This window comes from Terrapene carolina, unplaced genomic scaffold, assembly GCF_002925995.2.
Source record: "Terrapene carolina triunguis isolate 2854851 unplaced genomic scaffold, T_m_triunguis-2.0 Scaffold23, whole genome shotgun sequence".
Lineage (NCBI taxonomy): Eukaryota > Metazoa > Chordata > Testudines > Emydidae > Terrapene > Terrapene triunguis.
Window position 1 is genome coordinate 17,157,969 of NW_020664374.1, and position 13,332 is coordinate 17,171,300.

The following is a 13,332-nucleotide window of genomic DNA, read 5'->3' on the forward strand; positions in this document are numbered from 1 at the left end:
ACTCCTGTTCTTTTTACCTTATGGATGTCACCCAGGAGCAAACACATTTGAAATACTGGTACATAGTCAATATTCATAACTTTAGATACAATGACAGCACATACAATCCAACAGGATATTAATGTTCAACAGATCAAGACTTTTAGAATGATACCTTACAAGGCATACTTTGCACAAAACATATCATAATTATATCATCAAGTTAACTATGGGGGTGCCAGGGTGTTACTTTGGGGTACAGAATGTCACATATACCAAAACAAAAGTTTTCTTAGGCACAAAACTGAAAGTATAATTTAATACTCCCCTTCAGAGTTAAATTTGTAGATGTGTAAAATATACTCTGAAGTGCAATAAACCATGCACAGTTCTAAGTTATAAAATATGCATTTCAAGACGAATCCATGCACATTGGCTTGAACTATACACGGAGGGTTAGTTTCTTACTTAATCTGGCCACAAAGAATCCTATGGACAAAGAAGAAAAACTCCCCTGTGAATGATGAGTCTGAATGGATTGAGAGATACTGGGTTATTCTGACAGTTATTCACTATCTTCGCTATATAAAGATTATATGTCAACATTCAGAGCCAGATTGCGATACGCTCAATGCACCTTAGTAGCTTATTAGTACGTTACACCATAAAGTCAAGAGTATCGCAATCTGGCCCCAATTCAACAACTTTGATCAGATGTGTAGTCCCAAAAAAGTGGCTCTGATTTTCTCTGTATACAATCTCTATATCCTGGTACTTGTGTGATGAACATGGAGTCAGGATTCTTTCCTTTATCTGCTACACAGTCAGCTAAGGGTGGCTGCAGAGCATGGATTTATTGTAATGACAGTATTTATTTTAATAGAGAGAGACTCTTCCATAGAATCTCACTTTAATCTCATTTTTGCTTGGTTACCTGGCAACTTTTGTGGCTTTTTTAAAATAATTTTTATGTTTTTTGGTCCTTTTTTAAATTTTTTAGGAAACTTTTTTTTTTTTTTAGTGTTTGAAGTGTTTTTGTGCTGTAGGTATGCCGACCTTCTACCATCTGTGACTGCTTAATGACATTGACCGAAGGTAGGTCTTATATGTGCTCTTAGGTTCTTTGTAATTGAAGCTTGCCTACTGCAGTAAAAAGTTTATGGGCTCACTGGAGGATTCACACCAGTGGGTTACACCAGAGTAAATAAGTGTTCTGTAACTGCAAATGGCCAGTGTTCTGAAGATACTGCATATATATTTCCTGAGGAATTAGTTGATGCTATGCATTTTGGCAGTGCCATACAGGATTGTTCATACACAATAAGCTTAACAAGAGTAAAGATTTGAAGCGTGTAACACTGGAGTCTAATTATCATTCAAAATATTTAATATTTTTACAAATATTTTACATCTTAAACAAAAAGTATTGGAAATGATTAATTAAGGGTCCAAGTATTCCCCCCTGCATCTAGTTCTCCATCAGTCACTACTAGAGTTATGTGATTTTTTTTTTTTTTAAATCACTGGCAGTTTAAGAAATTAAAAAAAAAAATTCATTTTGGGTCAACCTGAAACCAATTTTCATTTTAATTTTCAAAGAACCAAAGAGCTGAAAAAAAATAATTCAACCCACTATATTTTGTTTGATTTTGGGCATCTTGAACCATTTTTTGAATAGATGCAAAGGAAATAAAGGGCTACATTCATATGAGGACTTAGGCACCATTCACAAAACTGAGGAAGTGGAGGTGCTCCCCTTTACATCCAACAGCCCAGTGATTAGAGCACTCATGTGGGAGCCCCAGGTTTGAATTCCCCTCTGGAGCTTTACTTATAATCACTTAATTATATGTTGTTTTTGATCTTTGCTTACATCTTTGCAAATTTTAAGAGGCAATGTTAACATTGAGTGGGGGTGATGATAGTGAGAGATGCAGGATGACATGGCAGTGGGGAACTGGCTGCATCCCTTAGTTTCTCATTTGTAGACATTCTGGTTTGGGGGCTTTAAAGGGTGTAAAAAGTATTGGGTTTTAGGGGTTAATGGGTTTTTGTTCTGGGTTTTTTTTCTGTTTGTGTTAGTATGTTTCTATTAAAACAGGCAGAAGAAGATGAAGATGGAAAAGGAGGAAGTAAGTACAGAATTCTCTTTCCAGTCAGTAATAAATACATCTTTTGCAATTGTGCACTACTATAGAGCAAAAGGGGTAACATTTCTCCTCCATGACCTCTACAAGCAATCAGTTTATTTGATTACCTTTATTGAAGTAGCTTGCAAATAGCTAGTGGTCAATAAAATTACATAGCCCTATTAAAAACAATCTAGACACATTATTTGATTTGATGAGCATCAGCAATATTTAATTCCACATTTACTCCCCTTGGTTTTGAAGAATTGTAGCTTAGACTCTAGTCTACAAAAATAAAATATTCTCTCCTTTTTAGGTGGCAACTCAGGTCTGGTGTGGAGCTAGTCCTCTCCTCCTTCCCTTCTATGGGCTGGTAACGGTTTCCTTGCCTAACTGGCTGTGTGGTGTATGTGTCCCATTGCACCTGACAATAAATGGTTTGCTGTATTGTGTGAGGTACAGTAATGTAGATGCTTGCTCATGAATTGAGATGTGTCTCAAACCAGCAACCCTGGATTCTCTCTTCAGATTCTTTTAGGGTGCCCTATTTATAAAGAAAAGACACAGCACCCACCATTCTTACTCTATAGCAGATGGAGAAAGAGCTGGAGACCTGTCCCCTATTAATTCTGATAAAACCTGTTTGCAGTGTCATGTCAATAAATATATTAACACTGAAATTAAATTTTTCCAATTTATGCTCCCAGGAAGAGGAAATCCAGGAATCCAAGTAGATCCTAACATAGTGGCCCCAACCCAGCTGGTCATAGCTGGTTATAAAATGGACTCCACCATTCTCCACATACTGTACACAGGAATTACTTTTCCAGAAATAATTAATGCACCATGACTAAATTTATGGCACATCAGCCTCGCTCTTGCGATTGCACCAATATGAAGGATGCAGGTTAAAGGCAAATGTTATCCCAGTATAGTTATAGGCCCTTTGCAGCACATTGGAAGGGGCATCAAGGTGCGTTAGTACCATCTAGTGGCAAAAATCACATTGATAAAGTTCTGGCAAATACATAGTGTGAGAATAAGCAGATTTTTTTAATCTATATAGGAAAACACACAATCGGTTAATTTTAGCTGTCAAAACGTCTTATAATCTGCATGGAGCACATCTGAGTTAGTATTTCTCCCCAATGTATTGAACCCAGATGCTCTTCATATTTTAAAATAACCAAAGGGTAATAATAAAAAGTTGCAAGATGACATTGTGTGTCATTAATTTTTTTCATGCCACTAACTGTCAGCTTCTAGAGCTGTGAGCAGAAGTGATATTGTTTTCCTCCTTGAGAGTTCTCTCAGCCCCTGGCAGGAGGCAGTTGTATTAATGAAGAAACCAGTACTTCAGTATGAAGTGCATAATTCATGAGCCCCTTTCTCTCTAAAGTGGTACCAGCTGCTTTTATCTAATTGAAAATGGTAAAAAGAAAACGTAACTCTTTTGTTAAAATGCAGCTGTTGCTTTGAAAAGCACCTGTTTGCCAAGTAATAGTACAAGAGAGTAACATCCTCAACTACTGCCGGCAGTCACTAGCTGTAGCAACTGCAAAACAACAATGCAGTGTAATGATTAGATACTTCTCATTGGTGAGAAACAAGTAAGGCTGCTTTTCATATTACAAAGTCTGATCTACAATACTCTGAGAAAATCAGTATGCCAATATTCCTACGTGCCTACATTTGCTCTTGGTGTGTCTTAAATAATGTGGAAAAACCAGAAAGTTTGAGCATGTTATTCTTCTCTCAATTTCTTCTTTCATCCATGTATGACTCTCATTTCTAGTGACATGTCTGAATTTATGCTCCAGTCCTGCAGTTGAATAGATAAGCATGGGAGAACCTTTGCCCATGTGGATCCCCAATAAAGTCAATCTACCTCTGCATGGACACAAGGGTCCACATACATGAATCCAATTAGAGGACTGGACCTTTGGGACCGAATGCCCCCTGTATTCACACCATATGCACTATTGTAATAATCTTTGTACAAAATATGCCTTGTGAGGTATCATTTGAAAACTCATAACTCACTAGTCATGGTGAAATATATGGAGCAATACAAGCTGAAATTATGACCAAAATGTGTTTACCAGCCAAGTCTGTGGAGTGGATAAACCTGTTCCTCAAAATCAAAGGACAAGCTGATGCCTCTAACCAGGTGTCATCAAAATTAATTGGCAATCACTGGTCTAGTAGCCATTCTTTGGCAGTGAAGGGGGACAGGAACAGATTGATTTGCATTTTAATCTCTATTGCCCCAAGAAGTGAGAAGGAACTTTATCTAGGGGTAACCCTCAGGAAAATGCATTTCAAAGGGTGGGTTGGACTAGAAAAGTGAGGGGCAAAAACATCTCAAGTCTCTTCCTATCTTTCTCTCAATCACTTGCTCTTTCATCTAAGAAGACAAAGGAACCAGCCCTTTGGACTTTGAGGTCAGATCCTGACTTGAAAATTTGGTTAGCAATATTGCTGGAACCTGTGGTAGGGGATTTTACTTTGAATCAAGTCTAGTTTAAGTCTTAGCTACTAGGAAGTGTTTTATCTTTATTTCTCTTGTAACCATTTCTGACTTTAATGTATTGTACTTGTTGTGACGGCGCCCCCCATAAGGCTTTATGGAAATATGCTTATGAATATATATGACATAACTGGAATATGTTCTGTGCTACATATGCCATGTAATGTATCTATGTAAAGGTTATGATCTGCTGAATCTATTAATCCTATTTGTATGCATGTATCATTTTTTTATTCAAAGTTATGAATATTGGCCCTGTACTGGCTTGTTTTCTAAATAACCTTAGTAGAGCATTTGGTCAGTTCCTGGAGAAAGGAATTCACAAAGTTAAGTGCCCAGTCAAGAAGCACTTAAGGAACAATGCATCTTGAAATGCTCCAATCCACATAAGTAGTCTTCCTGGAGACATTCAAGATACCATGTGGGCAATGGCTTCTGCCTGTAAAAACTGAGAGTCATGCATGGACATGTGACTTGCCCAGGTGACTCCAGAACTCCATCCTGGAGCTGGACTTTGCATAGGAGAGAGGAGGGGGTCTCCACCCACAAGATAAATTCCATTTAAGCCTGTGGGAGACCCCTCCATTTGGTCTTCAGCTGGCTAAAGAGAGAACCTTAGTTTCTTTTAGGTACCCCCAAGGATATCTGAAAGAAACTGAAACAAAGGACAGTAACTACAGGGGGTGTGAGTGATTGCTGGACCCAGACTAGCAGGAGACTAGTCTGTAAAAGGAAGCTTACTGGAACTGGTGAGATGTTATTTGTATTCAGTTTTCTTAGACATAGACTGGCGTGTTTTATTTTATTTTATTTTACTTGGTAATTCACTTTGTTCTGTCTGTTACTACTTGAAACCACTTAAATCCTACTTTCTGTATTTAATAAAATCACTTTTTACTTATTAACTCAGAGTATGTGTTAATACCTGGGGGGGGGGCAAACAGCTGTGCATATCTCTCTATCAGTGTTATAGAGGGCGAACAATTTATGAGTTTACCCTGTATAAGCTTTATACAGAGTAAAACAGATTTATTTGGGTTTAGACCCCATTGGGAGTTGGGCATCTGAGTGTTAAAGACAAGAACACTTCTGTAAGTTGCTTTCAGTCAAGCTCACAGCTGTTAGGGGACATGCTTCAGACCTGGATCTGGGTTTGCAGCAGGCTAGCGGGTCTGGCTCAAACCAGGCAGGGCACTGAAGTCCTAAGATGCCAGGGCAGGAAAGCAGGGGCAGAAGTAGTCTTGGCACATCAGTTGGCAGCCCCAAGGGGGTTTCTGTGATCCAACCCATTACACTTGTACTTGCTTAATATCTATATCTCTGTAGTTAATAAACTTGTTTTATTCTTTAATCAAAACTAATCCAGTGTTGTGGTTAAACTGGGCTGTGTGGTAACTCCAATTAAAGTAGCAAACTGACCTAAAATATTCACACTGTCCAGGAGAGGGCTGGATAGTACACAACACTGGAAAATCTGGGAGTGGGTTGGGGTCACCCTGCAAGTAGTAACCAAGGCTGCTGGAAGCCATAGTGCGGCTGGTGTGTAGCTGGCAGGCTGCAGTTATACACAGATACTTAGGGTGTGACCTGCATGCTGTTTGGCTGGTTGGGAGCTGCAGCAACAACGCATTGTGAGGCACCCGAGGTTGCAGCACAAGTGGTGACACAACCCCCCTCTAATCTGGATTGCACTCTGGAATGTTATAACCTCAGACCCATATGGCCACAGGGGTATATCCACACAGATCCAGCTGAAGGATGGGGGCCTTAAGGTATCATTCTTCATGTCAGGGACCATGTAGATGATTCTGCACTGCCTTCTGCCTTGTACAGTCATTTATAAGCCTGAGCAAAGTGGTTGTAAAATACTACCATACCAGAATTGATTTATGATTATAATCACATTTGTTCTATTACCTATTTACATTTTTAAAAAGTCAGTTACAAATAAAAATCTATGCAGTTCAGAAATTCAACATTCATGAGAAGTTAGACTGCACTATATGTACGCAATTTCACAGACTCTCCTGGACCACTCCAGATGCAGGAGAGAAACAGAGACTGGCTGCTCCAGGAATATTCATAAAACAACAGTATTCATACAAACATTAATTTCAGTTCTCAAGCCTAAGTAATATTTTCAAATGGTTGTATCTTCTGAAAGGGTCAAGCATGAAGATAAGAAAATATACAATGACAAAACCTAATATCTTAGAGCCAAGGCTAGACTGGAGTTACTCCTAATTATACTGATGCAGTCGAGATCAGTATCTGGCCTCAAATGTCTCTTGCAAACTGGAAGCTAGTTTTCTTCTTCCTGATCACAGTCAAGAAATTTGTTCCCCACTTTTAATGTGACTAATAACATGGGATTTGACTAACAGCTGCTATGCTGACTGATCCTTGTAAATGTGTGTTTTTCCAGTTATGTGTGGTTTTAAGTTTCAGTGGATATCAAATAGAGACATCAGTAATAATGTTTCTTAAGTTGTGCAAAGTCTTTTTGCTTATATTGTATGGCAGAATTTCTGGGAGGGGGGGAAGAATTGATAATTACATTTTCAGTCAATGGACTTGATTTTCCATGGCACTGCTAGTACCTTTGGTAATACACTGGGCAAAGTGAATGCGTGCAAAGTGATGCTTCTCCCAGAGTTAGTGGAGAATTCAGACCCAATAGAGCTTTACATCCACTTAGCACAGAAGTAAATAACTGCATAAGGTACAAAGTAGTGATAAATCAGACCTGATGCCTTTGATTGTGCAAGGAATAGTCTTTTCGATTAGGAATGTTGACACTTTTCACCTGTGTATTCATGTTGATAATTTAATAAGCTCTTCCCATGTCTGTAGGATCCAGTGCCATATTGAGACTTAACATAGTTGATATTAAAAAGGTCTATAAAAGATATTATAACTTAATCTTCCCTAAGCACACCATCACCACCATTTCTGCTATGGTCATGATTTTATAAGTACTCCAACTAGTGGCTTACCTCTAAGTTGCCTTTCACTATATGTCAGAAAGGAATTGGTTTTTGTTGCAGGTTTCAGTTGTCTAAACTTTGCTATCCAGCACTTTTACTTTTTGCTTTCTGGACCAAGATTTTTCCTGTATAGATAAATTAGAAGAAATAAATATAGATCACATCCAAAAGATACAGTTTAAAAAAAAATCTTGATGGATTTAGCAGTCCTCACAACTGAGCCTCTCTCTTAACTGCTTTCTTTGTAGCTTTCTCTTGTCCTTGTATTTGAACTCTTTTCCATAGCACTCCTTATACCTGGAAAAGCTGCCTTTTCCTAGGGCAGCAATTTACAACTCTTTGTTCATTCCCATCCCTACTCAACATACACTTCTTCTACCAAGCTTTCTACGATTATCCATTAAATAAGGAAATTCTGTTTTTAAAAAGGAAAGCTGCACAATTCTGGGAGAGATCCTTATCTGGTGCAATGGAATATTATACATCTGAACTGTTATCTATTTTACATTGATTGTAAATTCTTAAACCCTAATCCTGCAAAATAGATGCACAAACTTAATGGTGAGTAGTTTCAATGAAATTAATGGCACTACTCATGGTAGTAAAATTAAGCATGTGCATAAGTGTTTGTTTGCAGGATTGGGGCCTTATGTCTTTGTGTATCAGGGCTGAGCTAAATAATCAATCATAAAAATATAATAAAAATTAAAACATACACAATAGAACTCTGCTCCATTTTCAGCTACACCCTGTAGAGCTTCATGATTAACTTTTACATATTGTTTTATCTCATTATTATTATTTACCAGTAAAATGTCATATTGACCTAAACTGCAGTATGGTATATATGAGAAATACATTGACACTTTTGCAGCAGCATTATTGAACAGCCTTTGGAAAGGATTTTCCTTCATACCTTGGAATCGCTAGAGTTAAAAAAAACCCTAAAAAACAAACTCAGCCAAACCAAAACAAGCTAATATATTATTTCAAATCAATTTACTTTTATTAAAGGTCCATTAAACTATAACTGATACACTAAGTATCCTTGTTTGTAATCCATCAACAGCTTTCAGGAAAAGAAAACTTGCCAAATATATAGTTTGTCTGTACTACTATAGTGAAAGCACAACAATGTTCTTTGTTCCAAAATACTTGTCAGCAAACTGAAAATACTACTATAACTATGAACCATGGAATGCCAATAATGACAGCCTCACTTTTAATTTAGTTCCGCAAGATTTTCTTTTCTTTCCCACAAGACTATAAGGTATGGAAGTTGAAGATTCTTAAAATAATCAATAGATATATGGAAGTAAAACTCCACAACTTTCTAGGATTCTTAATTTGGGATGGCAATATTATGTAAACCTGTCCATGCCCAGACTCTGTGCAGAATGATAGAGTTTTATTATAGTGCGCTTGCACGGGGAAGATTTGAGGTACAAAATTACTGATGACTAGAGCTGGGGCTCTGTTGTAGGAAACGTTTGTAAAGAAGTCTGTCGCATATGGAGTGGACTAACTGTTGTTGTTTTCCTAATATCTGGGGTGGGATGGTTGACTCAGCACACCTTGAAAGGCAAACAGAGAGTGTGGCATCTACTGCTCTTGTTCTGTAGTAATGAGTGAGAGAGACAACTGCAGACTGAGTCAGGTCCTCAGCTAACCTCCAGTGTTGGGAATCTAGTCACCTGCTGATGGTGAATGCAAAGTATAGCTGAACTGAGAAAAGGTGCACTAAAAGAAGGTGATATCTCATTCTAAAAAGTATAATGTAGTCCCTCCTAGAGCTCCTCTGCAGGGTGAAGTGGCTCCACATTGCTCCTATAAATGTGCACCAACACATTTCCTCTTAGTCATCATTAATCCTGTATTCAAGTTCACACAGGAAATCAGTGTCAAGAATAAAACCTACATCGCCTAACTCCACAGCCTGTACTGAATGTATTTATTTGAACCCATCACCATAGGATCTGAGCACTGACAAATATTTGCGAAGTCTCACAAGACCCCAGTGAGGCAGGGCAATATTATCTTCATTTTACCGACAGAGAACTGAAGCACAGATTAAGTGATTTATGTAAGGTCACACAGGGAGCATAGCAAAACTGGGAATTCAACCTACATTTCCTAGTCAAGTGCCTTAGCCACAAGAACATCTTTCTTCTTTCTCATATGTACTGTCAGAACCTTCCTTCCCTACCACAATGAGCTTTAATAGCTAAACTCTACTGGATATAATAATGCTGCTTTTCTGTCAGCTTCCACAAATTCTCACCTCAAACAGAAAAACAACAATATAAATAGTGACAAATAAATGAGAGTTTGTAAACCTTTTTCATCTTTATTAATCTATGGTGATATTAGGAATACGAGTAAACAAAATTTTTATATTTAAAATTAATCTGATATTGATCCCTTAATCTAAAATTTATATACAAATACAAGCTCTTATCCAAAATTTTGGCCAGATCATATTCCTGCTTTAAATGCTGATGTTATTTATCCTGAATGGAAATAAAAATATAAAGGAGGTTCAACATGTAAAGGAACAGAGGAAAGAAAAGCATTGGAAAGTTATTTGAAATATAGGTGCTGATTCAGAGGCTAAAATAGGGGGAAAAAACAAGTTAAAAATTACTTAGACAAGTTAGAGGTCTTCAAGTCCTCAGGGCCTGATGAAGTACATCCTAGAATACTCAAGGAGCTGACTGAGGAGATATCCGAGCCATTAGTCATTATCTTTGAAAAGTCATGGAAGATGGGAGAGATTCCAGAAGACTGGAAAAGGGCAAATATAGTGCCAATCTATAAAAAGGGAAATAACAACCTGGGGAATTACAGACCAGTCAACTTAACTTCTGCACCCAGAAAGATTATGGAGTAAATAATTAAGCAATCAATTTGCAAACATCTAGAAGATAATAAGGTGATAAGTATCAGTCAGCATGGATTTGTCAAGGACAAATCATGTCTAACCAACCTGATAGCTTTCTTTGACAGGGTAACAAGCCTTGTGAATAGGGGGAAGTGGTAGATGTAGTATATCTTGACTTTAGTAAGGTTTTTGATACTGTCTCGCATGACCTTCTCATAAACAAACTAGGGAAATACAATCTAGATGGAGCTACTATAAGATGGGTGCATAATTGGTTGGAAAACCATTCCCAGAGAGTAGTTATCAGTGGTTCACAGTCATGCTAGAACAGCATAATGAGTAGGGTCCTGCAGGAATCAGTTCTGGTTCTGGTTCTGTTCAATAACTTCATCAATGGTTTAGATAATGGCATTGAGACTACACTTATAAAGTTTGTAGACGATACCAAGCTGCTGGTGGTGGGTTTTTGCAAGTGCTTTGGAGGATAGGATTAAAATTCAAAATGATCTGGACAAACTGGAGAAATGATTTGAAGTAAATAGGATGAAATTCAATAAGGACAAATGCTAAGTACTCCACTTAGGAAGGAACAATCAGTTGCACACATACAAAATGGGAAATGACCGCCTAGAAAGGAGTATTGCGGAAAGGGATCTGGGGGTCACAGTGGACTACAAGCTAAATATGAGTCAACAGTATAACACTGTTGCAAAAAAAGCAAACATCATTCTGGGATGTATTAGCAGGAGTGTTGTAAGTAAGACACGAGAAGTTATTTTTCCGCTCTACTCTGTGCTGATTAGGCCTCAACTGGAGTATTGTGTCCAGTTCTGGGTGCCACATTTCAGGAAATATGTGGACAAATTGGAGAAACTCCAGAGAAGAGCAAGAAAAATGATTAAAGGTCTAGAAAACATGACCTATGAGGGAAGATTGAAAAAATTGGGTTTGTTTAGTCTGGAGAAGAGAAGACTGAGAGGGGACATGATAACAGTTTTCAAGTACATAAAAGGTTGTTACAAGGAGGAGGGAGAAAAATTGTTTTTCTTAACCTCTGAGGAAAGGACAAGAAGCAATGGGCTTAAATTGCAACAAGGGAGGTTTAGGTTGGACATTAGGAAAAACTTCTTAACTGTCAGGGGTGGTTAAACACTGGAATAAATTGTCTAGGGAGGTTGTGGAACCTCCATAATTGGAGATTTTTAAGAGCAGGTTAGACAAACACCTGTCAGGAATGGTCTAGATAATACTTAGTCCTGCCATGAGTGCAGGGGACTGGACTAGATGACCTCTCAAGGTCTCATCGAGTCCTATGATTCTCTTTCAACTTGCACTGGTGTAAATGAGGAGTAATTCCAGCAACTTAATGTTGTTACACTGATGTATAAAGCGTATATATTAGAGGTGAATCGGGCCCACACTACTTTTTAATGTGCTAGTTATATTCCTCTCTGTATTCTATTAGCAGGAGACAAGTGTCTTCTTAAGGCTTGAAGAGGGCCACTGGAAAGTCAACTTGATCACAAATGTAAGAGTAGCCTCCCTGGAATAATAGCTTGTATGGACATGCATACACCAGTATTTTGTGCCATGGCGCTACTCTGGCCCTGATCATGCTTTCTAGATACTTGCAGGAACCCTTTGTGTTTAGATCTCTCCAATTCTGTGTGGAATACTGTCCTCAGCAACCTCTATGGCATCATCTCCTCCCCATCACTGAACTCTGGAGAGGCCTCCCTGTGGGCCCAAGGGTCAGTACAGGGGTCAGGAGGTAAAGGACTGGGCAGGGCCGGCTCCAGGCACCAGCGAAGGAAGCAGGTGTTTGGGGCGGCCAATGGAAAGGGGCAGCACGTCCGGGTCTTCGGCGGCAATTCGGTGGCGGGTCCCTCAGTCCCTCTCGGAGCGAAGGACCCGCCACCAAATTATGAAGCGGCGCGGTAGAGCTGCCGCCGAAGTGCTGCCAATTGCGGCTTTATCTTCCCCCCTCCACCCCCCCCCCCCGTTTCGCCGCTTGAGGCAGCAAAAAAGCTGGAGCCAGCCCTTGGACTGGGTGGAGGGGAGGGGGAATGGGTGGGCTAAAGGTGATGTTAGGTGAGATGCAACCTCTCCATCCTCGTAGAGACTAAAATTCAATCTCAGGCTGTAATATTTTTTCTGCGGCACCTCCTCCCTGTGACATAAAGTGCAGCCATGCTCAGGGCAGGGGTATTCCTGGTAGTGTAGCTCCATTACAGAGAGAGGGGAAAAGAAGCCCTTTGCCTACACTGCTCAGGGAAACAATGCTAGAACCTTGCTAACAATAACCGTGTCTGAACATAATCGTTGCTAGTGTGGTTTCAAACGCAGTATGCACAGGATAGTCATAGCAGCTCTTGCATCAGTATACTACAAATTGACAGTTTTCTCTAATACATCATTTAGTTCTTTAACTTCGTACATGCAGAGTCCAATATCACAATGCACTCACTCTTAAGCTCGGACTATATTAGTAGATCTTGTTGTTGCAAGCACCATTAGAAGGGTCTACCATACTTGTAACACACTTCATGTTAACACTCAAAAATGCAGCTATACACAAGTGTTGCCAGCACTAATTCAATTGCTGATAAAATTCAGGCCTGTTGTCATAACTATAAAGGAAGGGGTAACAGCTCTCCTGTGTACAGAGACTCCAAATCCTTTTACCTGTAAAGGGTTAAGAAGCTCGGGTAACCTGGCTGACACCTGACCCTAAGGACCAATAAGGGGACAAGATACTTTCAAATCTTGGGGGGGAAAGGCTTTTGTTTTGTGCCCTTTGTTTAAGGGGTTGTTCGCTCTTGGGAC